Here is a 16,361-nt window from a genome sequence, read left to right on the forward strand (position 1 = left end):
CCTCCACACAGGAAACAATGCACAGCTGAGTCTGTCAATCACCTGCTATGTGCTGGAGCTCCCTTCCCCTGTTCTCCTATTTCTGATGCCACGTACACATGACCGTTTTTCCTGACGAGAAAAACGACGATGTGAAAAACGAAGAGAAAAAATAGAGCAGGTTCTAAATTTTTAACGCCCATTTTTCTCGTCGAGAAAAATGCTCTGGAGCCTACACACGACCGTTTTTCACGACCAATTTAAAAAATTTAATTTTTCTCGTCATGAAAAACGGTCGTGAGTACGTGGCATGAGAATTTGGATAACCTGTTGGCACTGACTAATGCAGATAGTATAGGAAGGAGACAGCAGAGAGAAATCACACTCAGTGCTTTAGATTGAGGCAAATAAACAATATAGAAGGGCATGATTTGTTCATTTTTCATGTCAGAGGTTTATAACCACTTCAAAGCCTGCAATTTTCAGGCTGGCTGCATGGTTCACAGCATATACTGTATGTTATGTTAGTCACACATCATATGGGCCCAAAACTTAAAGATCATGAACAATCTTCACTAGTAGTCCTTCCTCATGAAGAAAGAGGTCTTTTTGTCCATTCATTTTTTTATTCACACATCACTGACCATCATTTGGGGATTACAGAGCCTCCCTTTATCAATGCAAAGTTAGGTTATGACATCACAAGTCCTACCTCTTCTCCTCTGGAGGTGATTGAGGGTAATCCTTATTCTCAGGCAGAGCAGTGCTTAGATTATATGTAAGCGCTATTCTGTACAGGTAATACTGTGTATCCTGGCTGGCGTAAAGAAGCACCACAATGGGGTGTGTCCATGATAGCTTGGATTAACAAGAATTGGGTTGAATGATGCTGGAACATATTTATCCTGGAAGAGGGCTGGCACTGGATCACAGAGAGACAAGTCTGCCGGGAAAGATGTTAAAGAGGATGTGAGTACTACAAAAATAACTGCTTTTTAATTTTAAAACCTGCTAGGCAAATTTTTATTTATTTTTTAAATGGTGGAGTTAGGCTTTTAACACTGAGATACAAGTTTGGGGAAGCTAATATTAGTGTTGCTAGATTGCCTTTATGGGCTTAAATAGCCTTTTTGGCTATTTAAATATTCCTATACTCCTAGTTCAAATATTTATTTTTTAAATATTAGAAAACACACACACACACACACACATATATATATATATATATATATATATATATATATATGATTATAAATATTATGAAACTTACAAGTAATGCAGACACATTTTTCAAATTTCGACTTTTTGTCAGCTTATAATAAAAAATCATTAGGGAGGCATTTAATAAACCGGTGTATCAAATAATCAAATAAAAATATATCAATTACTAAACAAAAATAACATTTTGAAAAGCAAAACACGGGGCATAGTCATGAATCAGTGAATTGACATTTACCAAGTGAATTCTCCTGGTGCATGAGTGTTAAACAATGGATTCATCACCAGTGAATATTTGGTGAAAGTCACTTTAACAGCTTTATAAATATGCCCCTTAACCACTTGCCGACTGCCTACCGCAGATGTACTGCAGCAGGCCAGCTCTATTGTGCAAAAAGACCTAACTGTACGTCATTCTGTGCAATAGCCACTGGGGGTCGGATTTGTCCACCACCTTAGGTCATGAAAGGGTTACACAGACCATAACACAAATTTGATGTCAACTTTCTAGTCTTAAATCTGATAAATTGAGAGGTTTATTTAATCACATAGTCTGTACACCCCTCACATTTTGTAAATTATTATTATAACTTTTCATATGACAACACTGAAGAAATTACACTTTGCTACAATGTAAAGTAGTGAATGTACAGCTTGTATTAGAGTGTAAATTTACTATGCCATCAAAATAACTCAACACACAGCCAAAATGCTGGCAAAAGTTAGTACACCCCTAAGTGAAAATGTCCAAATTGGGCCCCATTAGCCATCTTCCCTTCCCGGTGTCATGTGAATTGTCAGTGTTACAAGGTCTCAGGTGTGAATGGGGAACAGGTGTGTTCAATTTGGTGTTATCACTCTCTCTCCCTCATACTGGTCACTGGGAGTTCAACATGACACCTTCATGGCAAAGAACTCTGAAAATCTGAAGAAAAAAATTGTTGCTCTACATGAAGATGGCCTAGGCTATGAAGATTGCCAAGACCCTGAAACTGAGCTGCAGCACGGTGGCCATGACCATAGAGTGGTTTAACAGGACAGGTTCCACTCAGAACAGGCCTTGCCATGGTCGACCAAAGAAGTTGAGTGCACGTGCTCAGCGTCATATCCAGAGGTTGTCTTTGGGAAATAGATGTATGAGTGCTGCCAGCATTGCTGCAGAGGTTGAAGGGTGAGAGGTCAGCCTGTCAGTGCTCAGACCATACAATGCACACTGCATTAAATTGGTCTGCATGGCTGTTGTCTCAGAAAGAAGTCTCTTCTAAAGAAGATGCACAAGAAAGCCTGCAAACAGTATGCTGAAGACAAGCAGACTAAGGACATGGATTACGGGAAACCATGTCCTGTGGTCTGATGAAGCCAAGATAAACTTATTTGGTTCAGATGGTGTCAAGCGTGTGTGGCGGCAACCAGGTGAGAAGTACAGAGACAAGTGTGTCTTGCTTACAGTCAAGCATGGTGGTGGGAGTGTTAGGGTCTGGGGCTGCATGAGTGCTGCTGGCACTGGGAAGCTACAGTTCATTGAGGGAACCATGAATGCCAACATGTACTGTGACATACTGAAGAAGAGCATGATCCCCTTTCTTCGCGACTGGGCCGCAGGGCAATATTCCAACATGATAACGACCCCAAACACACCTCCAAGATGACCACTGCCTTGCTAAAGAAGCTGATGGTAAAGGTGATGAACTGGCCAAGCATGTCTCCAGACCTAAACCCTATTGAGCATCTGTGGGGCATCTTCAAATGGAAGGAGGAGTCTCTAACATCCACCAGCTCCATGATGTCTATGTGATGCTCTAGTGAACTCAACACCCAGAAGGTTAAGACAGTGCTGGAAAATAATGGTGGCCAAACAAAATATTGACACTTTGGGCCGAATTTGGACATTTTCACGTAGAGATGTACTCACTTTTGTTGCCAGTGGTTTAAATTAATGGCTGTGTGTTGAGTTATTTTGAGGGGACAGCAAATTTACACTGTTATACAAGCTGTACACTCACTACTTTGCATTGTAGCATTTCTTCAATGTTGTCACATGAAAAGTTATAATAAACTATTTTCAAAAATGTGAGGGATGTACTCAATTTTGTGAGATACTGTATATATGCACACACATATGTAACTTTCTTCCATTATATTTTGAACTAAAAAAATAAAAATCTTTAGAATATGTTTTACTTTAGTTGTACAATTTTATGTAAAAAACTAAAGCTTAACCGCTTCAGCCCCGGACCATTTTGGTGGTCAAAGACCAGGCCACTTTTTGCGATTCGGCACTGCGTAGCTTTAACTGACAATTGCACGGCCGTGCGACATGGCTCCCAAACAAAATTTATGTCCTTTTTCCCCACAAATAGAGCTTTCTTTTGGTGGTATTTGATCACCTCTGCGATTTTTATTTTTTGCGCTATAAACAAAAAAAAGAGCGAAAATTTTGAAAAAAAATCAATATTTTTGACTTTTTGCTATAATAAATATTCTCCAAAAATATCTAAAAAACGTTTTTTTTCCCACAGTTTAGGCCGATACGTATTCTTCTACATATTTTTGGTAAACAAAAATTGCAATAAGCATTTATTGATTGGTTTGCGCAAAAGTTATAGCTTCTACAAAATTGGGGACTGTTATATGGCATTTTTATAAAAAAAATGTTTTAGTAGTTATGTCGGCGATCAGCGATTTTTATCATGACTGCAACATTATGGCGGATGCATCAGTCACTTTTGACACCATTTTGGAACCGTTGTCATTTTTACAGCGATCAGTGCTATAAAAATGCACTGATTACTATAAGAATGACACTGGCAGTGAAGGGGTTAACCACTAGGTGGCGCTGCATGCCATGTTGTCGACGTTCATAGTCGTGCGACGGTCTGCAAGTGGTTAGGTAATCAGCTTAAAAACATATAAACTTAAAACAATCTCAGAGCATTAAAATTTTCCCTTAAGGACATTGAAAACAGAATCTCTGGTACAGAGACCATATACATTTACAGACCATAATAATACAACTGGATTTTATAACTGTCATAATTAGTATCGGATGGACTATTTACATTGAAGTTGCTTACTGCTTACTGCTTACTGCCATGAAAATACAAATTCTCTAGCAATAAATTCTTAGTAACACAACAATTTACTGTCATGAAAAAATTACCAGTATTGGATTGGGACAGAAAAGTAGCCATGGCAAAATGTGAATAGACGTTGCTATGATTACTGGAGAAACATGGTTCATATTTTGGTACCACCATGACTTTTTACTGCCACTGAAAGGCTACAGTGGGAAAAAACTGCTTGTAGCAGGCCTTCTCAGTAATCCTGATGGGAATTTTCTATGGCTGTACACTCATGGTTCCTTCAGTGACTATGAACTTACACCCAGACAGAGCCTGACAGTTAACCCTTTTTATGAATGTATGCAGGGATGGACTGGCCATTGGGACTACCGGGAGTTTCCCGGTGGGCCGATGACTCAGTGGGCCGGCTTCAGTGACATCGGACCGCTGCCCCCCTCCACTCCTTTGTCTCTTCCTTCCGCTCAACCTGGGTGGGAACAGAGAAGCAGGGGGAGGTTTAGAGGAACAGGGACGACGACAGAGGAGCATGAGGGGGACTAGAAGGAGCACGGGGGAGGGGACAGACAGCTGACTCAACAGCTATGGCCTGGGAGTTTCTCACTTCTGCCTAATCTTGTCCCATAGGGGGGGGCACCAAACTGATTCCTTGCCCCGGGAGAAATAATGTCTAGCTTCCCCACTGGTACTGCCTATAAGAGTACCAGTACCAGCCGTTCTACTCTAATAAAGTAGAACGGCTAGTGGCTAGTGAAGGGGGAGAGGGGGGTTGGGTGGCCGGTGGAGCGGGAGTTGTCCGGCCGCTGTGGGAGAGACCTGTCAAAGTGGGCGAGTCTGTAAGAAGTCCAGGGCCAAATTTTTATTTAATTTTTTACATTTTTTTGATTACTTTTATTCCTATTACAAGAAATGTAAACACCCCTTGTAATAGGAATCTATAGTGATGGCATAACGTCGCGCCTGGGCCTCCGACGGTCATAGAGATGACTGGTGACCATCTGGCACAGGAGAAGCACCGGATGTCAGGAGGGGGATATTCCCTTCCGTTGCCTATAAGCAGGGATGGACTGGCCATAGGGACTACAGGGAGTTTCCCGGTGGGCCGATGGCTCAGTGGGCCGTTTTTTAAAACAGAGATGCTGCTTGGAGGACTTTTTCTAACGCCCTGGTAGCGCCCCAGTGTGAAAGCACTCAGGCTTTCAAACTAGGACTGCAGCGGAAGCGTTTTTCAGTCGCCGGTCTGGATGAAGTCCAGGGCCAAATTTTTGTCCCAGTCCAGCCCTGCCTATAAGAATGATTAAGTGGCGGAACTGCCGCTATGATCATTCTTATCATGCACAGAATCGCCGGCTGGAAATAATGATATCTGAATCATGCCTGTAGCTGCAGGCATCATTCAGATATCCCCGCTAAAGGTCCAGAACGTCATATGACGTCCTTGGGCTGGAAGTGGTTCATAAAGTAGTAATTTGACCAGCTTTTTGCTCACAAAGAGTGTCAGACATAACAATGACTAAAGTTTCCATATTGCCAGTCCAGGCCTGATGTTTTTTATTTTAAAACAGATTTCTCATTTGCAGCAGTTAAATACTTTAAATTCCAGGAATTTTATCAATTGAGAAAAACTTTGACAGGACTATAATATTACATGATGATATTCTGTTTATCATTTTTAGTGCAAAATGTTTTCGTATTCCACACTAGGAGGGATTATAATTATAATAATAAAAAATTCGGGAGCAAAAGATACTGGGTTTCATTTTTTTAAATCAATAATTTTATCTATAATGTTTGAAATCTTTTATGTACATATATGTGAACATCATTAGTGTTTTTTTATATGAAGTAGTATTTTTTAGAAATGTGAAAAAATAAATGAAACATTATCATATTCTTCATGTTGGTTGCTTGTGTAGTTTCATTTTTCATAATATTATGTAAAATTATTCAGTTCTGAAAAGCATATACTTACAATCCATGCTTCATGCTGGGCAGTCTAATATGAGAAATGCAGGCCTTACATAGTATTCAAGCTTCACAATTATTCTAAATAATGGATGCGATTTAGCCACAAAGAAAGGAACACATTAACCAAGCCTAGTAATAATAATCATTGTGCGATTCTCACAAAGTAACATCTCATGCAGAGCTGGCAAGAAAAATCAGAAATGTACTAGCACTTGATTGTTGTTCATTAAGGAACCGAGCCTGAAATCACATTGTAAAATTAATATCAGTTTTGGGAATCTTTTTTTATTTAAACAGTTTTTTCTAAGTAGCCTTTGTTGTATGTATGCAATTTTGATTATAGGACATATGACCAAACAAATTAAAATGCTTTAATGGTCAAAAATTTTACATTTGCATTCACATGAAACACATACAATTCCCATAGCTTAACCCCGGACCATATTGCTGGTCAAAGACCAGAGCACTTTTTCACAATTCAGCACTGCGTCGATTTAACGGTTGTGCGACGAGGCTCCCAAACAAAATTTTCCCCACAAAAAGGGCTTTCTTTTTGTGGTATTTGATCACCTCTGCGGTTTTTAGTTTTTGCGCTATAAACAAAAATAGAGCGACAATTTTGAAAAAAATGAATATTTTTTAATTTTTGCTATAATAAATATCCCCCAAAAATATATAAAAAAACTTGTTTTTCCCTCAGTTTAGGCCGATACGTATTCTTCTACATATTTTTCGTTAAAAAAAATTGCAATGAGCGTTTATTGATTGGTTTGCGCAAAAGTTATAGCGTTTACACAATAGGGGGTATTTTTATTAATATTTTTTTTTTTACTAGTAATGGTGGCGATTTTTTTTCAGTACTGCGACATTATGGCGGACACTTCGGACACTTTTGACACATTTTTGGGACCATTGGCATTTTTATAGTGATCAGTGCTATAAAAATGCATTGGATTAGTATAAAAATGCCACTGGCAGTGAAGGGGTTAACACTAGGGGGCGGGGAAGGGGTTAAGTATGTTCCCTGGGTGTGTTCCAACTGTAGTGGGGGGTGCCCTTACTAGGGAAAATTACTGATCTTCTCTTCATACATTGTATGAAGAGAAGATCAGCATTTCTCTCCCTGACAGGACCGGGAACTGTTTGTTTACACACACAGCTCCCGGTCCCCGCTCTGTAACGAGCGATCGCGTGTGCCCGGCGGCGATCCCGCCCGCCGGGCACGCGCACGGGACTTGGGGGTGAGCGCGAGAGCCGACGTATAGCTACGGGCTCTCGCGCAGGGGAGCCGACCTGCCACCGTAAAACGACGGCGGCTGGTCGGCAAATTGTTAAAGGAACTTTATCCATTTTTTAAGTCAGATCCAAACTACATGGGTGTTTGAGACTCTACTGGCATCTTAATCACCTTGATATGTGATTACATTTGATTTTTATGCTATAGAATACCCTTGGGGACATCACCCAAAGAAGTCCAATATATTTATTGGGATATGACTGAATAAAAAAGTATAACGTTTCTTTTTTGGGTCACTAATGTTACAGGGGTGGGGATTCCTGACCAATAGGGGTTGATTTACTAAAGGCAAATAGACTATTCACTTTGCAAGTGAAGTTGCCCTGGAGTTTAGTGAATGAGGTGAAGCTCTGCTGACTTCCATCATCTAATCGTGTAATAGCAAAAACATTTTTTTTTCTTGCACGTGAAATTTCAGTACATTGACTTAGCTCTAGACCAGGGGTAGGCAGCCTGGGGCCCCCCAGTTGTTGTGAAACTGCATTTCCCATGAGGAATTGCACGGCTGACAGTACAATTACTCCCAGAGGCATGATGGAACTTGTAGTTCTGCAACAGCTGGAGGGCCTTTAGAAAATCAACCCCTTAACCTCTACTGGTCACCTCTCAATGACTTGACTAAGTGAATACAGTTTGCTAGAAAAGTGAAATGCCCCTTCCAGTTAACCTTCAAGATTCCCTAGAATTTGTTACACATGTAAATTTATTCCCTCATTTTTAGTTAGTTTTGTTTCAAATGTTTAATATTTTCTCATATTATTTTCATGTCTATTTTCATTTATTATAGATGTAGCACTACCCCTGAAGGAGCTGCTGGTTTTTTTTGGGTTTGTTACTCTGGCCATCAACCCCTGAAACTGTCTCAAACCCTCCCTTGGCACAACTGGTATCAGTGGGAATTGTGGACCCCAATAGATGTTGGAGGGCACAATGTCCTATCACACCACAGTAAATTATGTAAACACATGGTTACCTTGCGTTGTATTGATCCCGCAGGATGACAGATGGACTGCACACAAATTCAGCTTAATCAATGTAACTCTTTACTTGATAAGATAAAAGCAAAAGAAACAAAGGTAAAACAGTAGTAGACGTCTCACAGAGCTCTCCGAGAGTCAGAATCAGTGATAACGGATGAATAAAAGTTAAATTATGATAGCTATGCCGACACTGGCATAGCAAGGGGGGGGCAGGGGGTGCTGTGGCCCCGGGCGCGACATTTAGGGGGACGACTTTCCGTGCCTCCTCCTAATTTTAATTTCCCGTGTCACCGACATGGATGTCCGGACCGGCCACCATGTTTAATGTCCAGAGCCCTGTGATTGGGCATATGGGGGTCATGTGAGGCGCCATTCCATGATCGTGCGCAATTTTAAAGTGCGACATGTTTGGTATCTATTTACTCGGCGTAACATAATCTTTCACATTATACAAAAAAATTGGGCTAACTTTACTGTTTTGTTATTTTTTAATTCATGAAACCGTTTATTTTCCCAAAAAAAGGCGTTTGAAAAATTATTGCGCAAATACCGTGCAAGATAAAAAGTTATTCCCTAGGGTGTCTGCTAAAAAAAACATATATTATGTTTAGGGGTTCTGAGTAATTTTCGAGCAAACAAATTATAATTTTTACATGTAGGAGAGGAGTGCCAGAATAGACTTTTTACATATTTAATAATTTTTTTGCCAATTTGGACAATTATTTGATCAATTATTTGATTAATCATTAAGAGCACATATATCAACTTATATATTTTATCCATCACAGGTGGTGATCATATGTGGTTATATATTCAATTGTTTATCACGTTTGAATATTCTTAATAGCGCCCCCTATTATTTATTAATATTTATCCATTTATTCCCTAGGGTGTCTGCTAAAAAAAACATATATAGTGTTTGGGGGTTCTGAGTAATTCTCTAGCAAAAATTTTTTAGGACAAGAGTGGTAGTGGTTAAATTTATTTTAGGGTGCAATGAGCTTTAACCCTTTTACTGCCACAAATGTAGAATCTTCATTAGTGGCTTTGGAGGGGTTTTACTCACTCTCCAGGGGCTGCAAGGAGTGGGGGTAAATCTAACAAGCTGACTGTCAGCTGAAAGCGATCTAGCCACTGTGCAACCAATGGATCCCTTTTTTCAGCATGGAGGTTGCTCCCGGGTACGGATCCAGAATGTGTAAAACATCACTTCTGGGACCTGATGTCACTGTCCCCAACCAGACAGTGGAAGTAGCTGATGGAAGACAATTTGCATTCCAATAGCTACAATCGAAGACAAGGGAGACATCGGGGATTTTTTTTAGATCCCTGAGGTCTCAATATAGAGAACCTGACACCAAAAAATGCATCACATACGCTTGGTGTCGCCGCAAACGTTAGAGCGAGAGCAATAATTCTAGCCCTAGACCTCCTCTGTAACTCAAAACATAAAACCAGTAAAAACAAATTTAAGCGTCGCCTATGGGGATTTTTAAGTACCAAAGTTTGGCGTCATGTGCAATTTTGAGGCATGACATGTTAGGTATCAATTTACTCGGCGTAACTTCATCTTGCACATTATGCAAAAACATTGGGCTAACTTTACTGTTTTTTTTAGTCATGAAACTGTTTTAAAAAAAAACAACAAGTTTGAAAAATTGCTGCCCAAATACCGTGCAAGATAAAAAGTTGCAAAGACCACCAATGTATTCTCTAGGGTCTCTGCTAAAAAAACATATATAATGTTTGGGGGTTCTATGTAATTTTCTAGCAAAAAAATGATGATTGTTATATGTAGGAGAGAAATGTCAGAATTGGCCTGGTTGGCAAGTGGTGAAATGAATTGGTTAGATGGGTTCTCCTGTTACATAGTTTTGGTAAAAAGAAAGAAAATTGTACAAGAGATTGTACAATCAGATTTCAAAGTGTATGGCCAGCTTTACACAAGTACATGAGAGGGAGACATTCAGCTGTCAATGTTCTTTTAATCCAGCTCACGGAGGGGAGGGTGTAAACACCAATTTTACTTTCAGGCCTCATTCATACAGCGTAATGGGAGTCAACGCTATATCCTGGCCTAGGCCAACAAGACCCAGGCCTAGGGCAGCACTTTGCAGGGGGGCAGCACGGCTTGAGCTACACTGTTAGTGTAGCACCAGTCTTATGGGGCAGACTGGGCTGAAAAGCAAACTAGTCTAGCGCCCCCCATAAAGCGTCCACACTGCTTCCGGTATGCGTTCTGCAACATTTTGGGGGGTGTGGGGCGCCGCTTCTAATTTTGACTATCCTATCATCCTGGACCACAAACCTTCCTCACTGTGCTATAAGTTTTATGCTGCACCATTGGCATAGTTATATCTTCTTAGTCCTCTCCATAAAATTATCAGAAATTTGTGCTTAAAGTAGAACTATAGGCAACACTTTTTTTTTCCATTTTGGATAGAGTAAGGGAGGGTTAAAGTCCTTGTCAGTCTATTTTTTACCATCCCTGTCCTATTGCAGAGATTTCCCTTCAATTCCTGCCCCATAGCCAGAAAGTGAGAGGAAATCTATGCAAATTAAGAACATCCATTGCCACCCCCACCAGGCCCTTAGAGCTAGTGTCCCCACTCGAAAATTTCAGGGCGGGTCTTAAACAGCAAGGTGTGTGCCCTTGACAGGAAGGGGTGGGTCATATTTAAAGCACAAAACCTAAATACACTAATGTAAGTGTATATTTTTTGGTGCATTTTTCCTGTTTTATGGTGCATTTTCCCATTTTATGCATAGGGAAGCTAATTGATCTCAAAATAGATTAAAGGGCAGTTTAGTGCTTTGTGGTTTGCACATTTTTTACTTGAGTGTTTTTTAAAAGGCAGTGGAGAAAACACATTCAATGATTTACATGACAGCATCGAAACAATAATCAAATACACAAAAAAAAAGGAAAACATACAAATACAAAAAACACTGAGGGGCCTCTTTTTATGCAACTTTCACCCAGGATTCTCATATTTTTCAGTTTAATCCAATTGGAAAAATGTGTGCATCTCAAGTAAAAGCTGTGTGATTGAGAGCAAATTATAAATAGATCCTTAAGAGCAAAAATAAAGTAAAATACACTCCTAAAAACTCCACACCCTCTAAATAAATGCCAATAATAATAATAAAAAAAAAATGAAACCCGAGAAGCCTAAGGCCGGGTACTAACGAACAAACATGTAAGATGAAACCGGTCCGTCGGACCGTTTTCACCGTACATGTCTGCCAGAGGGTTTCTGTACGATGGCTGTACTAACCATCGTACAGAGGTCCGCGCGTAAACAATACGCGGGGCGTGTCCGCGTCGTCGCGGCAACGTGGGCGGGCCTGCCATTTAAAAGCTTCCACGCATGCGTCAAAGTCATTCGATGCATGCGAGGGACGGCGGGCGCTCGGACATGTACGGTAGGTCTGTACTGACGACCGTACATGTCCGAGCGGGCAGGATTCCAGCGGACGGTTTTAAAACACGTCCAGGAATATTTGTCTGCTGGGAAAAGGCCGGTGGGCAAATGTTTGCTGGAATTCGGCCCGCTCGTGCCTACACACGACCGAACATGTATGCTGAAACTGGTCCGCGGACCAGTTTCAGCATACATGTTTGGTCGTGTGTACGGGGCCTAATGAACCTAATGAAAGTGGAGATTTGTGTGCAAAATTAATTTGTCGAAATCAGTGGCGGCTGGTGTTTTTTTTTTGGGTGGTGGGGGCTTGGCAAACAACCACTACCCCCCCCCCCCAGCGGCACCTCAAACCCTGCCCACTCAATTGTGGTCCGACACTTACCCCATCTGGGTGGCGAGATCAGGCATCAGCAGCGGGCATCGGGCAGTGGCATCTGTGTCCTTTCCTCCACGGCTGCCATGCGTCTCCTCCGCTCCTCCTAGGCATCCAACAGGATCACCTGTCCTTTCAGTCAATCAGGTGATGTGTTTCAAGACCTGCTTCCTGATTGGCCGGGAGGAAGATTGGTATGAAAATAGTGAATATTCATTCACTATTTAACACACCTGGGTGGGCTCGGTTTGCATTTTCTGCGCTCCGAGCCCATCCTATTTTAAAGCCTTAAAAACAAAACAAAAAAAACACCCCATTGGAATCCATGCATCGCCGTTCTTAAAGGGGCCGGATGCATGAATAGGGGGGGCGGCGCCCTGCGCCCTTAATGGACGGGCCGCCGCCCCTGGCCGAAATCCCTCCGCTCATCCTGTTAACAAAATACCTTCAGCTCTACTGCAAGATTTATAGAATGTATATATCTATACTGTACATATTAAAAGTTCTTTTACAGCTTATACATTGGGAGAAATAGATTACAAGCCTCAACAACTTTTATTATTGTGTATTTCTTTTTGCATATAAAATCAGTCGCTAGGCAGGTCTTCTATTTAAAGTCATCCGGGAAACAAAAACATTATGCCCCATGTAAATATAGCTTTAAAATAGAACAATGCTCGCTCAACCATAAACGCACTAAAACTCACTGATGTCTTAAACTATTAACTGTTGGGCCTTGGATAAAGAACAGATAAATCTGTCGTCAACTTTTCCACCAAAAAGTATATAGAAGACTTTACATTTACAAAGCCACTTTCCGAGCTTGAGAATTTCGGAGCATATTATTTGAATAAACAGAAAGCCATTTGTTTTCAATCTTCAGGTGCATAAATCAAAACGTCTCTAAAGAAGTGTATTAAAGCTTTCGAAATCAAGTGTACTCTGTGTGTGGTTGGAATTTAAATTCCAGTTTAATAATAGCTTTGCATTTTGGCCTCGGGTCAGATCGTATTATTTATATGAAAGTTTAGCAACCTTATCTGGACAAAAGAAATCTGAGAAATGTTGTAATATTTTTGCATTCTGCTTTAGGCGCTGTAGCTCCTGCAGAACTAAATAAAAATGTTTAAAACATTTATATGGTCACGTGCAAAAGTCTGTTTGCTATACACACTAGTGTAGATTAATATGTAATAGAGAGGGATGACGGCTGAGACTCTGGAAATTCTCACTGCTGTAAATGTGGAATAAATAGGCCACAAATATTATTTAGAAAACACAGAATGTAAGGTGATACAATGCTTTATTCTATTCAAGCAGATGAATGCATGAGATATCATGTGGTTTATTGCATAGGCCAGGGAGTTTCAGTCTCTCAGGGATATGTAAACGTTGCATTTGATCTGTTAATGACCCACAAATTTAACCACTTGCCTACTGGGCACTTTTACCCCCTCCCTGCCAGGCCAATTTTCAGCTCTCAGCACTGTCACAATTTGAATGACAATTGCACAGTCATACAAAACTGTACCTATATGAAATTATCATTTTTTCCACACAAATAGAGCTTTCTTTTGGTGGTATTTAAAGCGGATGTGCGCTGGAAAAAAAATATTAAAAGCCAGCAGCTACAAATACTGCAGCTGCTGACTTTTAATATTAGGACACTTACCTGTCCTGCAGTCCAGCGCCGTCCGCAGCAGAGGATGAGCGATCGCTCATCACTCCCCCCGCCATCCACGGTGAGGGAACCAGGAAGTGAAGCGCTCCAGCTTCACTGCCCGGTTCCCTACAGCGCATGCGCGAGTCACGTTGCGCCTGCCGATTGGCTCCCGCTGTGTATTGGGAGCCGAGTGTTCCCAGCACACAACGGGGGGGGGGGGGGGGGCGGGAGTTGACGTCATGCCCGCAGTCTGCCGGAGACTGTTGTGGCCGGAAGTAGGTGCAAATACCTGTCTTTAGACAGGTATCTGCACCCCCCTCCCCCCTGAAAGGTGTCAAATGGGACACCGGAGGGGGGAGGGTTCCAATCAGCGTGAGTTTCACTTTAGGGTGGAGCTCCGCTTAAATCATCACTGGGTTTTATGTTTTTTTGCTAATGAAACAAAAACTTTTTTTATAGTTTGTTATAAAACTTTGCAAATTGGTAATTTTTCTCCTTCACTGATGTACGCTTATGACGCTGTGCCAATGGTCACTGATAGGCTGGACTGATGGGCACTGATAGCTGGCACTGATGGGCATTGATAGGTGGCACTGATGAGGTGGCACTGATGGGCACTGATAGGTGGCACTGAATGGCACTGATATGCAGCAATGATAAGCAGCACTGATGGACATGGATAGGTGGCACTGATGGGCATTAATGGGGAGGCACTGATGGGCACTCATAGATGGCACTGATAGGTAGCACAGATATGAAGAATTGATTGGGGGGCACTGATGGACAATAGTAGGTTTCACTGATGGGCACTAATAGTTGACACTGATGGGCATTGATTGGCAGCACTGATGGAAACTGATTGGCAGCACTGATGAGCACTGATTGGGAGAACTGATAATCAGGACACTGACTTTGGAGTCAGAGATCTGATCATTTGTTTCAGGTCAGTGAATCAGCATTTAAAGCGGTTTTATACCCGCACACTAAAAAAAATTATGAAATACTTACCTCAGAACAAAGTCCCCATATCGAAGCCCGGTCCGTGCCGAGGGAGATGACATCTTGCCCTTGGAGTGTCTTCTGGGTCCTGCTAGTGGCCGGAGCCGCGATGATGTCATTCCCGTGCATGCGAGTGGAGTTTTTTTCCCGGCAAGGTTCGGCAGATTAATTTTACCTACAGGTAAGCCTTATTATAGGCTTACCTGTAGGTAAAAGTGTCAAATTTGGGTGTACAACCACTTTAAGCATCAACATGAAAGCCATAGAAATAGCATTCTTCAAAGGAAGAGTTAGGAGTGGCTGCCTAAATAATTCTATCATGGCAAGTGTATTGATAGGTGGAAATAAACTGGTTAAAAAATTTCATTTACAGTAAAGGTTTTAAAAAAGGTGTTCATTTTGGGAAAAGGTCTGGCTATGAAGATATCCAAGGTCTCTAGTGGTGTATATAGCCATAGCAGCTAGTACTGCTCCCACTAGAGAGGTTGTCTAATATCTCTATTCAATCTCTCACATCTATGAGTAGATTTATTGCCTTGAGATTTTTGGTCATCCTGACACTATTCTTGAGGCTGAACAATTCTAGTGTGTCTCCTCAGCTAAAAGTGGGACAATATTTGTAGTTTTTAATTTTGGAAACAAGTGCCAATTTAAAGAAGCGTGTATTACATTTATTGACTTTTTGTGTGTAGGGGCATCAACCATTATATACAAAAATATAAAAAAAATGTTTTTGTTACCGACTACTAAATCATAATGTTCAGCACTTCCAGTTGGGGTGGTCTAAGGGGTGGAAAGGCTTAGAATTTATGATAAAGCCCATCTATCAAGCACTTATTAATCTAATGACCATGTTAACAGCTCTCTTGTTTCCTGCCCTTGATGTAGGTCCGGATCCATTACACCAGGGATATGCAATTAGCGGACCTCCAGCTGTTGCAGAACGAGTCCCATGAGGCATAGCAAGACTCTGACAGCCACAAGCATGACACCCAGAGGGAGAAGCAAGATGGGACTTGTAGTTTTGCAACAGCTGGAGGTCCGCTAATTGCATATCCCTGCATTACACTATTGTCTGATTTAACATTGCCAGGTGTCAAGGACAAAGTTTGCTAGGTGGCCCGATCAAAATATTGCTATAAGCCACATGAATCATAAACCTCCTAAGGTCTATATAAAGATTTGGCAACCTATAAGCAAATAATAAAAATAAACTCTACAAAGCAAAAATGGGTTTTTAATTGTGTACGGTGGAAGATGAATTTACTATTGCTTTAGGGAGGTGTTCTTTATGGTAAGAGTTAGTAGGCTAAGGAATTTACTAAATTAATAGTGCAATTTAAAAAAGGATCTGCCACTATGCCCATTTTAGGTTTCTA

At 41.1% G+C, this 16,361-nt stretch overlaps 1 long non-coding RNA gene across 1 annotated transcript in view; it reads right to left on the reverse strand.

Annotated features, from left to right (window-relative positions):
• Positions 1–288: 288 nt before the first annotated feature.
• The window catches only part of LOC120947059, a 228,328-nt gene continuing 212,255 nt past the window's right edge, over positions 289–16,361 (reverse strand). The window contains exon 3 of the long non-coding RNA XR_005750815.1: positions 289–922. This is a non-coding gene — a long non-coding RNA (uncharacterized LOC120947059). The remainder of the gene's footprint in view (positions 923–16,361) is intronic.

The sequence above is a fragment of the Rana temporaria genome, chromosome 8 (genome assembly GCF_905171775.1).
Source record: "Rana temporaria chromosome 8, aRanTem1.1, whole genome shotgun sequence".
NCBI classification, from domain to species: domain Eukaryota; kingdom Metazoa; phylum Chordata; class Amphibia; order Anura; family Ranidae; genus Rana; species Rana temporaria.